Source organism: Euprymna scolopes, chromosome 8 (assembly GCF_053919585.1).
Source record: "Euprymna scolopes isolate OS-2025 chromosome 8, ASM5391958v1, whole genome shotgun sequence".
In the NCBI taxonomy this organism is placed as follows: Eukaryota; Metazoa; Mollusca; class Cephalopoda; order Sepiida; family Sepiolidae; genus Euprymna; species Euprymna scolopes.
In genome coordinates, this window is record NC_136489.1 from 107,221,976 (window position 1) to 107,240,316 (window position 18,341).

The 18,341-nt window shown below is 32.0% G+C and overlaps 1 long non-coding RNA gene across 1 annotated transcript in view; it reads right to left on the bottom strand.

The window, feature by feature from the left end:
* Positions 1 to 10,649: 10,649 nt before the first annotated feature.
* Positions 10,650 to 18,341, bottom strand: part of LOC145283709 (uncharacterized) — a 647,798-nt gene continuing 640,106 nt past the window's right edge. The window contains exon 3 of the long non-coding RNA XR_013868703.1: positions 10,650 to 10,787. This is a non-coding gene — a long non-coding RNA (uncharacterized LOC145283709). The remainder of the gene's footprint in view (positions 10,788 to 18,341) is intronic.

Consider the following 18,341-nt stretch of genomic DNA (forward strand, 5'->3'; position numbering starts at 1 on the left):
TATATATATGTATATATATATATATATATATATATATATATATATATATATATATATATATATATATATAATAGAACATTTTTTAGGACACTCCACCATTTCACTTCTTTCGAAAATAGGCGTCACTGGAAGGGATTTTAAAAAACAAAAATGTCGCCTGAAAACAATTGTTAGACAGGCGTCATGCTGGATCTGGCGCAATTCGAAGACATTTGCAAAGAGAGCATAATATTGTCCACTTCTCCCGTTCTCGGGCTGCTCTTGAAAAAAAAGGAAAAAAGAAAAAGGGGAAGAAAAAGAAAAAAAGGGAGGAAAAAAGGGGGAAAAAGGGGAAAAACAGGAAGGAAAAAGAAAGAAAAAGGGGAAAAGAGGTAAAAAAAAAACGGAAAATTAAAGAGTTAATAATAAATAAAAATTAAAATTAAAAAGTTAAAAAATGAAAAAAGTTAAAAACAGCGTTTTCCTCGGCTTGAATATGCTAGGTAATTTTTTTTTTTAATCCTATTTATTGCTTTGCCCAGCAGCAATAGCTGCTGGTGGCGCCAGGGGTGGCAGTCCCGCTTTAGCCACCGAAATTGTGTCATCACCTCTGGTTAGCGGCTGATGAGGGCAAAGTAAAAGCACATGTGGTCACATGTTGTATGTATAATATATAATATATATATATATATATATATATATAATATATATATATATATATATATATATGGGTTTTTCTGTATTATGTATGTATATATATATATATATATATATATATATATATATATATATATATATATATATATATTAAACATTTTATACAACCTAATACCACAAGTGTATTTGAGAAGGTTTATCATCGCTAAATCAGAAAGACTACGCCTAGAATATCAATTGGGGATTCCTTTATAAGACAGGACCGCGTTAAAAATAAATGTTTCTTTTTAGAGCACCATCGGACCATGGTACATTATATTTGTAAATTTAACTTTATTTCACGTAATTAAGCAAAAATATTTACATTAAATCAATAGTATGCCCCTTGATAAGACAAATGCGCGTTCTAAATGGATTTCTTTGGTTAGAACACAACTGAACCAGGATACTTGATTTTTGTATCTTAAACTTTATGTCAGGTAATTATTTAAAGATAACTTTATAAAATCAACAGAATGTTCTTGAAAGTTCAATGTAGATTACAAGGTATTGTGGACTCTGTCACTGCAGGGCAGCATGTGAAGCTTCATCCCGGTGCAATGCAGAGGAGAGGTCTCCAATTAAAGCTGGCAGTCAATCGTTTTGATTTTAAAATTTGACGATTTCATTGATTTTAATGACAATAAATGTATGGGAGGGTCGAACATTTTTGATCCACATTTAAGTCGGTATAACGTCGCGCCGCCTTGCTAGTATATATATATATATATATATATATATATATATATATATATGTGTGTGTGTGTGTGTGTGTATATATATATATATATATATATATTATAAATAATAATAATTAAAACTTATGAATTAGTTTCAGCAGGAAAAACAAAAAAAATCAAATTGAGTGTAATATCGTTTAGGAAACGATATTCATTCTATTTACAATTGAAAATAATCATTGAGAATACTTGTATTTGCATATTCATCTCCTCCTCACCACGAATGGGGGGAGTAGGAGGAATTTAAGACACTAAAATAGAACTAGAATTTTGTAGTAAGTTAGGTGAATGATCCTTATTGAAATCCATGAGGAAGTTTGTTTTAATCTGTTCAGTAAATTTTGTGTGCATTCTTCCATGTTTTAAACTAGGATAAATATACGCATTGAGCTTATTATATATCCACAGTATTATGAACAAGATTATTTTAAAGTATTGACACATTAAAATAAACTTTTATCTTTAGATTCCAGGTCTAATTCCCTCCCCCCTTTCTTGCTCTCTCTCTCTCTCTCTCTCTGTATATATATATATATATATATATATATATATATATATATATAAAGAGAAAGAAAGATCGTGGGAGTACATTGTAATCACATATTAATCTAAAACGTAAACTATATTTTTGTGCATAAGTATTTGACTAACAGCATATTATTTTCAAACAAATTCCATGTATACGTCTTATTTATTTAGGTTCCTGGATATGCGTTTGTGTCGGTGTCTGTGTGTACTTAAAAGTGGATCAGGTAGAACTTAAAAAAAAAAATTCTCATCAGCTTATTTAAGCTAAGGATTGGACCTCCTTCCGAATGCCAAATATTGACCCGCTCTTCCAAATATTCTAACCGCGTGATCGTTTAAAGATTCAAACCGTGCCTGTAATGACAATATCTGAATTAATTTTGAAATTAATTCACCGAGTATATTTGCCAGGTAGTTATTGAAATTCTTTTAATGAGTCCAGAAGCTTATATCATCAGTGGAATGATAGAGATCTTCGAGAGATTTCATGTCGGATATAAGTCCTTGATATTTCGAGGGTAGATGGGACTCTGTTAAGCCGTGGAAGGCACCCCATCTAGTGATAACAGTGATAAAAAGTAACCTTGATAGCTCTGGCGAAGCATCAAGTACTCAGCTACCGACAAGGTTTGAATTACACTACAAACTCGTGTAGTGAGTTCAATCTCGGCTACGGCCGCGCTGAACTGGAATAGTAGATGACGTATGACTTATTTCCAACTAATCTTTCTGCTCTCAGGACTTATTGGTCAATTCAATATTCAACATTTTTCAATGTTCAAAGGAGATATTTACACAGTCCATTGTGTCGCATCTTATAGTAGCCGACCCCCTAGCAGAACCTTACAGCTGGATGTCAGGTGACTCTCTACTTGTGTGTGGTAGAAACTGCGATTTCTATCATTGCTGGAACCACTCATCTTTTTAAAAACATTCATCCTCAAGCCTTGATCTTGGGCAGGTATTGTAGTACTCTTCTGGTCATAGGAGAGCGATCCTCTTTTTAGCCTATCTAAAGCTTATTTAACTATATAAATATATTCCTCCATAAAATATTTGGCACGTTGTTAATAGGCCAATTCATTCAGTTTTATTTTGCGCTGGAAGTTCCTGGTGTATTTTCGGCGTCTCTTTTCAGCTATTTCCGTACCAAACTTGTTTTCTGGTTCTGTTCTGGCCAGTTTCGTGAAGTTCTTCTGCTGGCTCTAATTTCGTGATATTGATGGTTGATAACCAGATTGAGGTTTGGTTTTTGGAGCTCACTAGATATTTCCCAGCGTGCACAGTAGTTGCACGATACTGATGTTCACTTTCTGAGAGACTTATTCCTCCTGTTTCTAGGCAGATGCAGCCTACACAGACACTAGTTTCTGTATTTTATTCCCTACAGTGTAAAAATTTTCCGTGCATTAGTTTCTAGTCTGGTTACACCATTTTGTGGCAATTCAGCGATGCTAAAGTTGTATTTAATCACAGACATGGCTAGTTGGTTGATGGCAGTGACTTTGTTATTGTTTGTAAACTTTATTTTACAGAATTTCTTTTTTTACATGGTGCATATATTGACTGCCATTTTTACTCTCATCCTGGCATGCTGAATTAAATCGTTCTCTTATATACCAATGTATGTGTATTTCCTACTGTTGTCCCTCTCTGTGTTGGCGGGTGTTTTTTAAAGTTTATTTTCTTAATATTATATTTTATGGGTGGAAATGTCGGCAGGTGTATCACTGCACATGTATGTGTTTGCGTGTGTGCGTGTCTGTGTACTTATGCGAATGTTTCTATACATATTGTATATTTGCCCAGGAAATGCAGTTTTACAAAGTAATAATCAATTTACAAACGATGAATTTTAATTGATTTTCTTTTTACGTATTTTGTTATTTTTTTATTTGCTGTCAAAAAGTCATTTCTTTCCAAATGACGACGGATAACCAATTTTGCCAGGTGCATTCTGGTTGTAGCGGATTGGGAATCGGATCAGTGGTAGAGCGCTCGCATTACAGTCCAAATGATCAATGTTCTAATCTCGCTGCTGCTGCTACTACTACTACTACTACTAATAATAATAATAATAATAATAATGATAATAATAATGATAATAATAAACAAAATTTGAATGGATGGAGATAGCAATAGAATAAAACAACGACCTGTTAACTTGGGTATACACTTAACAGATATAAGAATACAGAGAGCCTTTCATCAAGGTGATTTACCACTAGTTCACTATCTCTGAGAGGATATTCCCGACCTTTAATAAACAAGACAAAGGAAACAATTGAATCAACGAAGCAATAAATTTTTAGTTACTAAAAACATACTGAATTCATGGTATTCACCGATTCTGTGTAAAAATAGTAATAACGACTGATAAATACTGTATATTGCGTAGACGAGCGGAAAGCCAACATAAACAAGCATGTTACACTGATCAATACAGATAACCTTGCAAAATGTAACAATGTGTAGAAAGACAAACCATTCTCTTTCTCTCTTCCTGCATTCACGCAAATAACCCGATAGTAGCTGCTTGCTGGCTCCTCTGTGACCGTCCTTATTTAATTAATAAACCTTCTTAAAAATGAAACATCGACGTCCGAGTGGCGCTCCCGAACGTGAGTTTCCGATGGAGACACTGATGTATAACGGTTTATACACGCCAGCGAAACGGATATGATAATCGAACAAAAACCATGTGATCACAATAAATTAAAGTTTGTGTGTTATCGCAAAATCAGATGCTGTTCTTATTAGTGTCTTATTAGTGAAGCGCGCAAAAATCTGTTATTATTAAAAAAAAAAAATGAAACAATTTCCTCTGTTAGAGTACCTATTAACAATGCCTCCCCCGGGACAGAGTAAGACACCAAGGTTTTTTTTTAATGCGTAGAAAAGAAACAAAAATAAAAATTGTCTCAATCATGAAGGATTTCTCCTCCACTGACAGACAAAAAATCGTAGTGCAGCATCTAAAGAAGTAAATGGTATTTATTTGCTTCCCCAAGAAAGCAAATTAGACACAAGGTCGTTTTTTAATGTGGGGAAAAATCAGCTCCCTCAAAAAGGGGGCACTTTGAAGAGTCCAAAGAAATAGTATTTGTCTCAGTGTCTCCTACATTGATCAAGACCTAATTAACTTAAATAGTAATTGATACACTATGAAGGGGTTCCTCAACGTTGAGCAAGGACCAATTACTTAAGTAAAGGATCAGAACAGATACTACACTTTGAAATATTAAATCTTTTATTCAGGCAAAAAATACAATGTAAGTTCAACATGAACAAAAAAACTTAAGCACAAGGCCAAAAGGGGGTACACTTTGATCTTCGCCCGAAGGCCAGGAACGTCTCTGTTGGAGTAGATAAACGGGTGAAAAGTTATAATTAATGAAATTAATTGGGTGAAACGTGGAATAAATACAACTTAACTAAATAAATAATGCAGCATAGAAAGTCAACATTGGGTTTACATTCGTAACTCTCCATTCCTGTATTTAATCCTTTAGTCCTCACATACAATGCACGATACAAACGGGTAAGAATTGCTGTTTTCTATTCTATTCCTATAACATTATTCTAAGTTATGAATTTTTAGCTCGTTATATCAAGAATGTGAGGATTCTAAAGTAGGCTTCCTACTCCCTTTTTGAAACCCAATTAGAAATAATCAAGTACACTTTTATGGCTATAATTAGTAGCCCTCAACATCGAGCGTGGAGGTTTGTTTTTAATGTGTGTAAAATGTAGCTCTTTGTAAAAAGACATTCTGGATTGAGACAAATAAAAAAAAAATCGTCAGTCTAAAACGATTCCCCCTTTCACGGAGGGAGCACCAAAAGATCAAATCCAGTATAAACACATATCCCGCATTTTTGCTTAGAGTCAAAAAGTCAAACCCAATTATACTCTTAATTCTATAAAGATCAATGAAGTATTTTTTTTAAATCAACAGATATATTAAATTTTAATGTTTGCTCCTCTAAAAATAATTCGATAATATGCAAAGATTCGCTTGGTCATAATAAATATGTATGTTTCAAATGTCATAAACATCTGCCAAGTTGGTTTTGCATCTACGTGAACTTTTATCTTTAACAGGGCGGTGGGCGTTCGCTGATCTTTGAACCCTTATGAAATAAATCAAACGTAACAGATTATTTTCTCGTGCATGTCCACTATGAAAGAAAAAAGGCCAAACATTATAACAGATGTTCAATGTGGGTATGTGTGTATTTCATACTTAATTACAATGACGTAAAACACCCAGATGGTCTTGAAATTTTGTCAATCTTTATTAATTGTTTCGAAGACCTTTTCTTTTTATTTCATGCAAATCGTAGATATTTGAATGCTGACGGGTGGTTTTGGGTCACTTTTATAATCCTAACCCGTCGATCATTTAAACGATATATATATATATATATATATATATATATATATATATATATAATATATATATATAATATATATATAATATATATATATAATATATAATATATGTATATATATATATAATATATATATGTGTGTGTGTGTGTGTTAAGATTTCGTTCCTTAGAAGCGCTGGTTCAGTTTGAATAAAATGAAATACGTATTATATACGTTTGAAGCCCCCCCCCCAAAAAAAAAACGCATTATTACAAAATAAATAGACATTTATTTTGTTTGAAATTTATATTGAAATTCATAAATATATTTCGAAGCAAAGCTTCATCTTCAGTATTCCTTTTTTTCGCCATTTTGTTGTTGGATCAGAGAATAAGGAAATAGAATCTCGTTTGTTGTTTCTACGGTAGTTTTTTGTTTAAATCTCTGAACGGTGCTTTCGTCACGCGGAATTCACGTTAAGATTTTGTTCCTTAGAAGCGCTGGTTGAGTTTGAATAAAATGAAATACGTATTATATACGTTTGAAGCCAAAACAACGCATTATTACAAAATAAACAGACATTTATTTTGTTTGAAATTTATATTGAAATTCATAAATATATTTCGAAGGAAACCTTCATCTTCAGTATGTCTTTTATAAATATATATATATATATATATATATATATATATATATATATATATATATATATATATGTGTTAAATTGTCTGTGTGGGTGGGTGTGTGGGTGGGTGTGACATTGTGTGTGCATTTCCGTCTATAGACTCGAGATTTGACAAAACAGGTATATGAGATTTGGGAAAATCTTTTTAGTCAGTTTTCGGACAGAAATTTGGCTGTCGAGAGGTCAAAGTTCAACGATTTGACCTTTAAAAACTTTACTAAATATTCTGGCGTTCTTCTTCTTCTTATTATTATTATTTCTACAAGTTATATATGTGCCCTTTGTGTTAGTTTTTTTTTTTTGTTATGGTGTCCACTTTTTAAATTTTCATTTTATTCTTGTTTTCATTGCTTTTATTTAATATTATGTTATTATGTGCTTTAATTATCATCTCTAAATTTTCGTAGTAGCTGTATGATAACTGTAGTTTATTTTATTTGAAAATTTTGTATAAGGGATTGTTTACGGGGAAGAGCTTTTCGATGAGATCTAGAAATTACTTGCCAAGTTTTATTTTTAACATTTGATTGTATGGCGCCGTATCCAGATTATATTTCTTTTTCTTCTATTTTAAATTTTATTATAGTTATTAGTGTTTTGTGGCTTATATTTGATATCCATATTTTTATAAACTATTTTTTAGGGCTGTTTCGTAGATATTGATTGACCTGTTAAATACATTTTCATCGCTTGAGTTATTGCTGAGTCTACTTATGATCGATTAAGAATCTGTTTTATAATTGACGTTAAGTGATTGGACTTAGTGTTTACGTATATTGGGGTAGCGTTATCTTTTATGTAGGTTTCATATGTGTTTTTATCTAAATTTTACATGACTTTCAGGATGTTTGTTATTTTTATGTTAGCTAGTAGGTCTACTTTTAGATTTCATTTTTTCATTTCCTTGTGTATGATTTTCTTAAAGTCATCACCCTTGACTTTGTTGGGGTCTTTTATTATAACTAGTCCATCATCCCTATATAGCGTCAGCCCAGGTAAAATGTTTACCTCCAGCACCCTTACTAGTGCCATGGTTACAAGGATAGACATAGAAACAGAAAATGTCCGACATCTCTGGCTACTGTTCGCGCAAAATACTGCCAACCTAGAAGACAGATTTTTCTTCAAAAACAAAAAAATATAGATTAAATACTGAAATAAAATTAGTAGTTATTAACATTTGAATCTATAAAGATAAACATTACAATTAATATAGCAACGACTATTTCGAAAGTGCTCCATCTCTAAAATGCAAACTGTTGAAGGGAAATTAACTTTAAAAACATTAGCGTCCCAAAGACATCTTTTAAAAACTAACCGTTAAAAAAACGTGATCGTATTCTTAACTTCGGCTAGTGACCTTTTAAGGAATTCCGAGATAAAAGGAAAGTGTGTGGGGGGGGAGTCTTCCGAAATTCGGCTAGTGACGTTTTAAGGAATTGCGAGATAAAAGGAAGGCGGGGGGGGGGTCTGTAAATAGAATATAATTTTTTGATGGACAATTATGCATTCTCACTCTTTTCCTTAGATTGGACCACAAAGTATCAATGGGATTTAAGTCTGGGGATTGGGGATGTTATCCCTTTTTTCCAAAACATAATGGGTTATTAAAACTTTTGACATGTGTGCAGCAGTTCAGTGCCTGAATAATACATTCAACCACAATCCATTACGGTTTCTTCTCCAAATTCGACAGTTGGAACAACACAAGCAAAATGGAATGCCTCTTCTTCCCCACGACGGACATAAACCGCTCCAAGGATGCCAAATTCTGATGAAGAAAATAAGAATTTGCAATCATATTTGAATAGATGTTATGGATGTGTATTCACATAAAAATTTCAATTGATCTTTTCAAAGTTTAGGAAATAGAAGCTGTTAACTTACCTCCAAGTTACTTTCGTCGGACAAAACAATTTTGGCTCAATCATCAGGTGTCCAGTGATGTTTGTTTTGCAAATTTCGGTCGTTTTTTTTCTTGTCGGCCTGAAACAAATATGGTTTCTTCCTTGCTTTGTATCCTTTCAATCTCGCTTCTAATAAACCTCTCAATGTTCGAGCTGATATATTTTTGTTTGCATCCTCTCTAAGTCCAGCAGTTAGCTATGAAAACTTTCTTTCTATCTGCAAGAGATGCTTTTTTCAAAGATCTGTCCTTTCTGCCAATGGTAGCCTTTTTACGGCCGTGTCCTTTTCTGTGTTTGAAAGACTTTGTTTTTTGTGCCTTTTAATCGTTGTTGAACTCCCTTCCTTGAACATTCGATCTCGCTGGCAATTTCTACCTGAGAATATTCTTCACGAAATCAGATAACAAGTCTTCTATTTCTAATCCCTAAAAGCTGCTTCTTGGGCGGCATTTTCAATAAAATATACTATTATAGCACTTGCAAGAATCAAATATTACCTGAAAAAAAAAAACACAAACACACACATTTTAGTCTGACAATAAATCATTTTGAATATTGAAATGAATGTAGCATAGAACTCAGCTGAGACTCTTAAAAGAAGCTTTTAATCAAATATAAACTATAATCTATCGTTAAATAATTTACATTTCCTCGCAAATGCTCACTGTACAATTCTTAACTTTTAAATGCGTAGGTTTAAACTATTATCTAAAATGTTTTTATATGTGCTCGATAATTTTGATCCTGGATGTATATGAATAAATACGGGTTTATATAAAAATGTATAATATATAAATTAGTTTATCTTCATGTAGTCGCTCGTATATCCAAAACTGAGTATATTTAAAAAGTCGTGATAATAACTTTAAATAGAAATAGTGGAAAAAGTAGGGATTTAATACCAGTAATATCAATGTAAGCTATATATATATATATATATATATATATATATATATATATATATATGTGTGTGTGTGTGTGTGTGTGTGTGTATGTGTATATATATAGTGTATCTCTGTGTATACTATAAAACTCTGTGTAAACTACTAAACATGGATATATTATTATTCCACTTAATATATTAATATATGTAAATATATATCAATCATTTTAATATATACGCACTATCAATCAAGCTTATATATACGTATATATATGTCCGTATATATATATATATATATATATATATATATATATATATATATATATATATATATATATATATATATATATATATATATATATATATATATATATATATATATATATATATATAAACTTCCTTGGCAAAAGAAAAACGAACAAGACAGATTTGAACAACACACATTGCATACGAGCGAAAATCTAGCTAAAATCTCTGCGTAAAAAATGTTCCCATCTCCAAAAAAATAAATAAATAAATAAAATAAAACGACAACTTTCCAAAAGGATAATCTAAAAATATAAATATATGAAACGGGTAAGACAAAACAATTATACTTTTTACAATTTTTTTTTTTTTTTGCAGGTTTTTTTCAAGGTTTACACGCCGTAGTCAGCAGGGTCATTTGTAAATATCACCTCACATGCCAGGTTTTGTATCTTCCTTAGCCGTAGAGTACTTGAAAGCTGTTAATACACCGAAAGCATTTAAGACAATTTCCATTTAGTTTATTTCTTTTTTATTATTTTCGTGTATATTTCATTTATACTTTTACCTATTTACTTAATTCTGCAGCGGATATTGTTGTAGGCCCTTTCGTTTAGGGATCGTTGTTACCCCTTTTTTTAATTCTCACCGAGGGACTCTTTGTTTGTTCCGCGATAGATCATGTCAGTTTGATGCTATTTATCAAGCAGCTATCCCTCATCCGCCATCTTGGAAATATCTGACGTCACCTTTAAGAAAAGAAAAGAAAACAAAGTAGAAAGGGCCGAGTGAAAAGACAAACAAAAACAATCAGACAACCTTCTGGCTCCTACACACTCCCCCTCACACCATTCGAACGTGACCCCAATACGAAAGAGGCACCCCGCGACACATACAAACTGGAAATAAAACTCTACTCTCGATTATATTCTGCTACGGATAAAATATTTAAAAACAACACGCAACATTACACATTGGTGTCGATGGACATCTTTGGGTGCATTGAGATAGACGCACGGAGACAAATACACACGCATGCATATGTTTACTTAGTAAGGCTCTTATGAGAATTCATTTATTTATGTATATAGGAGTTAGTATATGTTTAAATATTTATATGCACATGGCATGATTCAAGTCTAAACTAATCAAGTTTATATAAGATTTTTGAATTATTTAGATGGGGATTTATAATTTATATTCTAAGAGGTAATCGAGCTACTGTTCTAATTTTAAGTGCTATTCTCACCATATTTCAGCCGATGTCGTCTTAAATATGACAAACCCAGAAATCTATAGGGAATTTCAAACTGGACTTTTTATTTAATCCACGGGAATAGCATGCTTTTCATTTCATCAGCAATGATCACGTAGAAGTCTTAAGCTATATGCAGTCGTTGAAGGTTCAATCATCGATCCGACCAGCACTACGTATACAACTGCCAATTACTTAATACTTCTACCAGTGCATCATCATCATCATCATCATAATAATAATATATATATATATATATAATATATATATATATATAACAAAATAAATATTTATATCTCGGTAGTAGTGTGAAAAGCATATCTTATTTTTCTTTTATTAATATTATTGGGATTTTTCCCCTTTTCCCATGTACATATTTGTGAATTATTCCATGGATTTCGGCCTTTGGATTATTTCGGACCATCTTCCAATTACGGGATTTCCTTGGATTTTACTTGTGCAAATGGAAATTCAATTAACTTTCTTGAAGTTATATTTTTGAATTTTACCGTCATTGAATTATTTATCTTTCACCAGACTATCCATTCACGTGTAATCACCCTTTTCTTCACCATATTCCCTCTGCTTCACTTTTTGTTATCAAGTAAGATCTTTGACTTACTTGTTGTTTCATCAAATACTTTTGTATGCAAAACCCGACCCTGCATTTTGCTATTTCCTACCCTCTGATGAGAAGGAAAGTATTTCTTCGAAACTCCGCGGATTAAGGACTATCCACTTATCAAGTGTCTCCTTTTCAGATTAAATATGTTTTTGACTCTTTTTCAAAGTGTTTATTAACATGATTTATTAACTGTTTGCTCGTATTATATATACATATATATATATATTTATATATATATATATATATATATATATATATATATATATATATATATATATATATATATATATTAGAGTATGACAGACACGGTCTAAATGAGACAAGTCTCAGTAAAACATATTTAAATCTGATGGGCTTTTATTGTATTATAAATACTTGTAAATATCGAATGAAGCAAAGAATATCGTTTCTAAAACAATCGTCCATATAAATATGATTTTGTTATGTTTCCTCCTAGGAAACCTTGATTAATAATTTCACAATTGTTACGTGTATATATATATATATATATATATATATATATATATATATATATATATATATATATACAAGCAGGAACGCCCGTCGATATTCAGTCGTGAAATACGCTTAACAATAATATCTTAATTTATGCAGATTTCCTATTAATTATTAACGAGTCAATTCTCTATCGATTAATTCGTATTATATTGTACCAAATATATAGTCATGATTACAAAAGCAAAAATCATAAATATCATTTGAGTACAATCCGTTAAATTTTTAATCGAAACCAAAACTGATGATTAGGGTCATTGAAAACTTATAGCGATCATCAAAAAAGAAAGAAAAAAGAGAAAAGTACAGAACAGAAATAAGAAACAGGTAAAAAAGAAGGGTGGGTGGCAGGTAGAGAATAGAACAGATAAGAAATACGAAGATATATAAAACGATTGTAGTGTAAAGTAATTGCAAAAAAAAAAAAAAAAAAAACGCAAAAAAACAAAAACAAAAAAAAACACATGTGCAAAAACGACGGACCTCTCCTTGAAAAATTCGACTGAGACATTAGAATGGTCATTACAAAATGTAAAAATTACAAAAAAAAAAAAAAAAAGAAAAAGACCATTAAACAAAAAAACCCCACTCCGTGCTATTCAACAATATCTGTCTGAATTAAAACATGCTGCCGAAATCCACTATATATATATATATATATATATATATATATATATATATATATATATATATATATACAGCGTGAACCCCCAAAAAACATAGAAAGTATATCTAGAACATATGCTGTAGAACGGAGAAAAATAGGAAAAGACCCTAGTGTTTAGATGTGATGTTTGAATATAATAAACTAGTTATGACCAAAGTTGCATTTCATTCGGACAAAAAAACTAAGAAACGGGGCATAATTTGAGTAGGGGCTCGTTTTTATTGGGGCACGCTGTATATATGTGTGTGTGTATATATATGTATGTGTGTATATATGTATGTGTGTATATATATGTGTATATATATGTGTGTATATATATGTGTGTGTATATATATGTGTATATATGTGTGTATATATACATGTGTATATATATGTGTGTGTGTGTGTGTATATATATGTGTATATATATGTGTGTGTATATATGTGTGTATATATATGTATATATATGTGTGTATATATATATATGTGTATATATGTGTGTGTATATATATGTGTGTATATATATGTGTGTATATATATGTGTATATATATATATGTGTGTATATATATATATATGTATATATATGTGTGTATATATATGTGTATATATATATACAATTATTTCGCCCCTTTTAAGAAATAAATACTTAAATGTTTAGCACTGATTTGGAAATTGAAAAAAAAAAGAAACGGTCAGCTGGCCTACCTGTCGCTCGTTCACTATAGATCGTCTGAATAAATGTTCACCATTATTAACGTTAAAGTTTCCATTAATTCCGAAGTGGATTGACGGTAGCCTAGGAGTTGAGTTCGTCGTTAACGAAGCCAAAGGCTGCTTCGTTTTGGAGTTCGAATCATTCGACATGCGGCTATCGTTACTTCCTACACTGATGATAGTATGGAGCACTTGGTTGTAGCTATAAAATTAACTATATATATATATATAAAAATTATATATATGTATGTATGTATATAAGTTTATAAACAAGCACTTAGAGCACTGTATAAGTGGTGGACAAATGTTTGTTTAAAGAGACATTTGGCGAGATAATTTATGGACGCCGCTCCCGTGGGTCGATCGGTAGAACTGCTGACTGTCAAAGCAGTTGTTTAAACTTGGCTTGGAAGAGGTGCTTATCTAGCGGCATTGCTGAGTTGTGATGCAACGAAACAGGACTGTATGTCGATGACTACAAATATATATATATATGTGTGTGTGTGTGTGTGTTTGTGTGTGCGTGTGTATGTTTGTGTGTGTGCGTGCGTGCGTGTGTGTCACACAGAAACATCCATATGCTATGATATTAAGAGTATTACTCCAAAGATTCAACATCAAAAAATAATTATGTGTATATATATTTAAGAAATTTAAACAAAATATCAATTGCTGCGCAAATTGAACTAAGAGAAAACTCCCTATCACGTCGATACGTGGCAGGGTAAGCAATAAAATTGTTAAATGTCTAATGAGATGCAAAACTAAAGTAACCACCAACACCCAGAAACAATGTTTTTTTTTCTTTTATATGTTTTTTTTTCTTTTATGTTTTTTTTTTTTGTGTACGTCGGGTTATTAAGTTTTCAGAATCGAATATTTGTATTTTCTTAAATATAGGTTCAAGTAACATAAAAAAATGTTTAATTTGTAATGAAAGTAAATTAAAATGCAAAAATGGTCATGTAAATCGTAAGAAAATATTAATAGATGTAGAAATTCTTAAAATAAAAGATTTACATATTTTAAGACATATCTTCGGAAGAAGAATCATTCATCAATGTATCAGTAACTCACACATGCCCCCCACACACACACTCTCTCTCTCTTTGCACATACACACACACACACACACACACACACACACATATATATATATATATATATATAAGTTTAATTTTTTTCTACACAGACATGATATTAATAATCTACTTTTTTATATTTAGAGATTATTAAAACGAACTTTTTACTGTACTAAGTGACCTGAGTGCTAAAATTTTCTACCAAACTCCTCTCTGAATCTGAAGTCTACAGACTTGAAGTTTGATATAAAGTTTATTTGAACTTGCGGCACACGCTCGATTTGGTTTTAGCCGGGAAAAAAATTCTGCTCAAAAGGGGTCAAAAATGAAAAAAAAAAAAAAACCCAAAAAAACAATAGTCGACAAAACTTGTTTTCTTGCACAAATCTACATTCATAGGTTAAACAACGTTATTTTGGAATTATTTTTTATGCGTATCGGCGTGGCTAGGAGGCGAGTTATATGTTCTGGGTTCAGTTCTAGCTGATGGTACCCAAGCACTTCTATTTCTGATTTTCAAAATAACTACTACATATAAGCTACATATTAGGTACAATATACTAATTGGCAGAGATTTGACTCGATAATAATTAATACGAAATATGCATATACTAAAATATCATATTTAAATGTAATTTATAACTGGACAACGCTAGACGGCCTGCTAGTATGGCGAAGTTTCTGAACCAAAAGTCAGAAGTGGCTGATGCATATAACGAACAAGATTTCTTGTAAATATTCAGTATAGTAGGCCCGGAAACTGGTTACTAATATGAAAACGAGGGCAGGCCTGATTGTTAAATAAGGAGATGACTTTTCAGAAAATTGGAAGAAAAAATCAAGTTCTTAAAGTCAGTACAACGAATTTAACGAGCCTTATCGAGACTTGTCAAATACATTACAGACGCCGGAACAACTCGTAAATCCTTACCCTTCAGACTTACTGCTAACACAAAAGTAAGCCTAACCCCCTACTCTAACATCTAACCTTAATTCTTACTCCAAAATAAAACCCAACCCTAACTCTTAACCCCAAAATTTAAACCTTATCTCTGACCTGAACCGCTAATATGACCCCAAATATAATGCACCTGCTAATATAACGCCAAAATATAATGTAAACACAAAACAAAACTCCAACCCAAAATCTTATCTAAACGCAAACACTAAATTATAATCCCTGACGTGAAGCCTAACCTCACTAAAAAATAATCGATTCGTAAGCTGCTACAGTACTGTAGTTTTAATCACGCGAAAAAAAATGTTCTTATTCATTTACATAAAATTAAACAACATATCTTCATAAAACTTACATTATTTTTTTTGTTATATTTAATTCATTAGTTTTCCATTTGCTTATTGTAATTAGTATCCGATTAATGTTATTTTCTGTTTCCTAGCTGAAACGATGCTCATCATATTACAAGCCAAAGCAGACATTCATGAGAAATTCGGTTTCTTTCAATGTTTCTCCTTTTTCTTCTTCATTTGTATCCTATTTTCTTTTTATTTCCTTTTATTGCATTCGCGAGCATAGCACATACAGGGTGCACCCCCCCAAAAAAAAACGGGCCCCAACTCTAATTAGGCCCCGTTTCTTAGTGTTTTGTCCGAATGAATTTAAACTTTGGTCATAATTAGTTTATTATATTCAAAACATCACAATAAAACACTAGGGTCTTTGGCCTTTTTTTTCTCCGTTGACTGTAAAATGCTCAGAAAAACAATTGAATGCCCTGTTTTTTTTTTGGGGGGGGGGTTACCCTGTACTATGTAATTTATTTTTGAGTTGGTTGTTTTGTTTTACGGGATATCAACCTTTTTCATGTTATTTAATGCCGAATCTAGTGATTTTGAGGAACGATTTTTTAATGGAGTTTTTTTTAAGTCGGATTCTATTTAGCCAATAGTTGGGACCCTAACAGGTACTACCACTCCGGGTCAGAGTGGACCTGCGAGCAATGGCAATGAAAGGGTGGCTCCACACTCCCCAAGGCTCGCAAGCTGGGGCCTCACCATCTGATATAGTTTTAGGTCATATCCAGGACCGAATTTATTTTTGAAGTATTCATACTATGCATGAAAGGTGAATTTTACGACAAAACATTTCTATGTAGGATTAAAATTTCAAATTCTAAGGATTTACACTGTATGTTATATAGTTCTTTTAGACTGAAAGAACTTGGACACCAGGGTCGGAAAATGGGATCCAGAAGTCAGCATCCCCAAGGAGAGGCACTCTGACGTGCAAAAAGTGCCTGGGCAGTCTCGTCAGTATTCTCCGGTAAGGAGTCCTCAGGTGATTAGCAATAAACTAACCACTTATCAAAGAGAGCATGCAAGGCATTGGAGGGCGGACCCCCTAGAACTGCACAAAACTAAACTGCCACCGCAAAAGTAATAGGGATCGGATCATTACAGGAATGGTCTAATCTCTTTTTACTTTGGGGTGGAGGATAAACATCTCTAGCTGGGGATTTGCTCTGTATTTTAATGATCAACAAACTCATTGGTCGGTTTTTGTCATTTGACAATATTTAGATTCATGGTCACCATTTTGAATAACGTTATGCAATTTTAAACCATGTTTGTGTACCTTACAATTTTCAATTGTTTCGGTTTAATGCTAAAGAGCAATTCTATAATTTTGCTAGTAATTTCATTTGAAGAAAATAGCCTTATTTTTGAAACTCAATAAAATAATGGAAAAATCTTCGCCTCATTCCTTGTTTTTAAAGTTTTGTTGTTGAATTAACAAGTAATGCTAGTTTTTATTCTTCATCATTTTTTGTTATCTTATTAACGCATTATTAATAATATTGAACATCTCTTTTAGAAAACAGAATCAAATGGACCATATCTATATTTATACTATTATTGTATATATTTTAATTATTTATTTACTCTTATTTATTTATTACTTTGCAAAGAAATCACCACTTATCGAGGCTCTCTCGAGGATAAGGGTTTATGACTGTGAGGTTCAATAATTGGTAGTGCTAAAAAACAGGTACAATTTCTTTATTTTAGAGAACGGCTTCAAAAACTTGTTTTGAATATTGCATTTGAAAGCGATTATATTATAGTCAGCTAGAAAGAAAATCTGCCGCATAGAATTCCACTAGCGGGCAGTTCTAGGAAAGAAACTCAGATCATGGAATTTGCGTTTACATTTAGGCAAATTAACAACTCTGATTTTTAATTGCAAACTTGGCAACACTGAGTAATTTTGAGTCGGCTTCGTTTGATCCATGAAGAGACTAACAGCATAGCAGCGTTTACAAATTGCAAATGATACGACCAATTTGTTGTAAGACACATTTGACGAACGAATAATTTCACAGACTGGCCCTTTTCTTTAGGGATATGTCAGGGTTCCATGTCTATGTTGCTAACACAGACAAAATATTCCACTTGGAAAGCAACTTGTTATTGCCGAAATACAGTCTCAATAAATAAAGCCA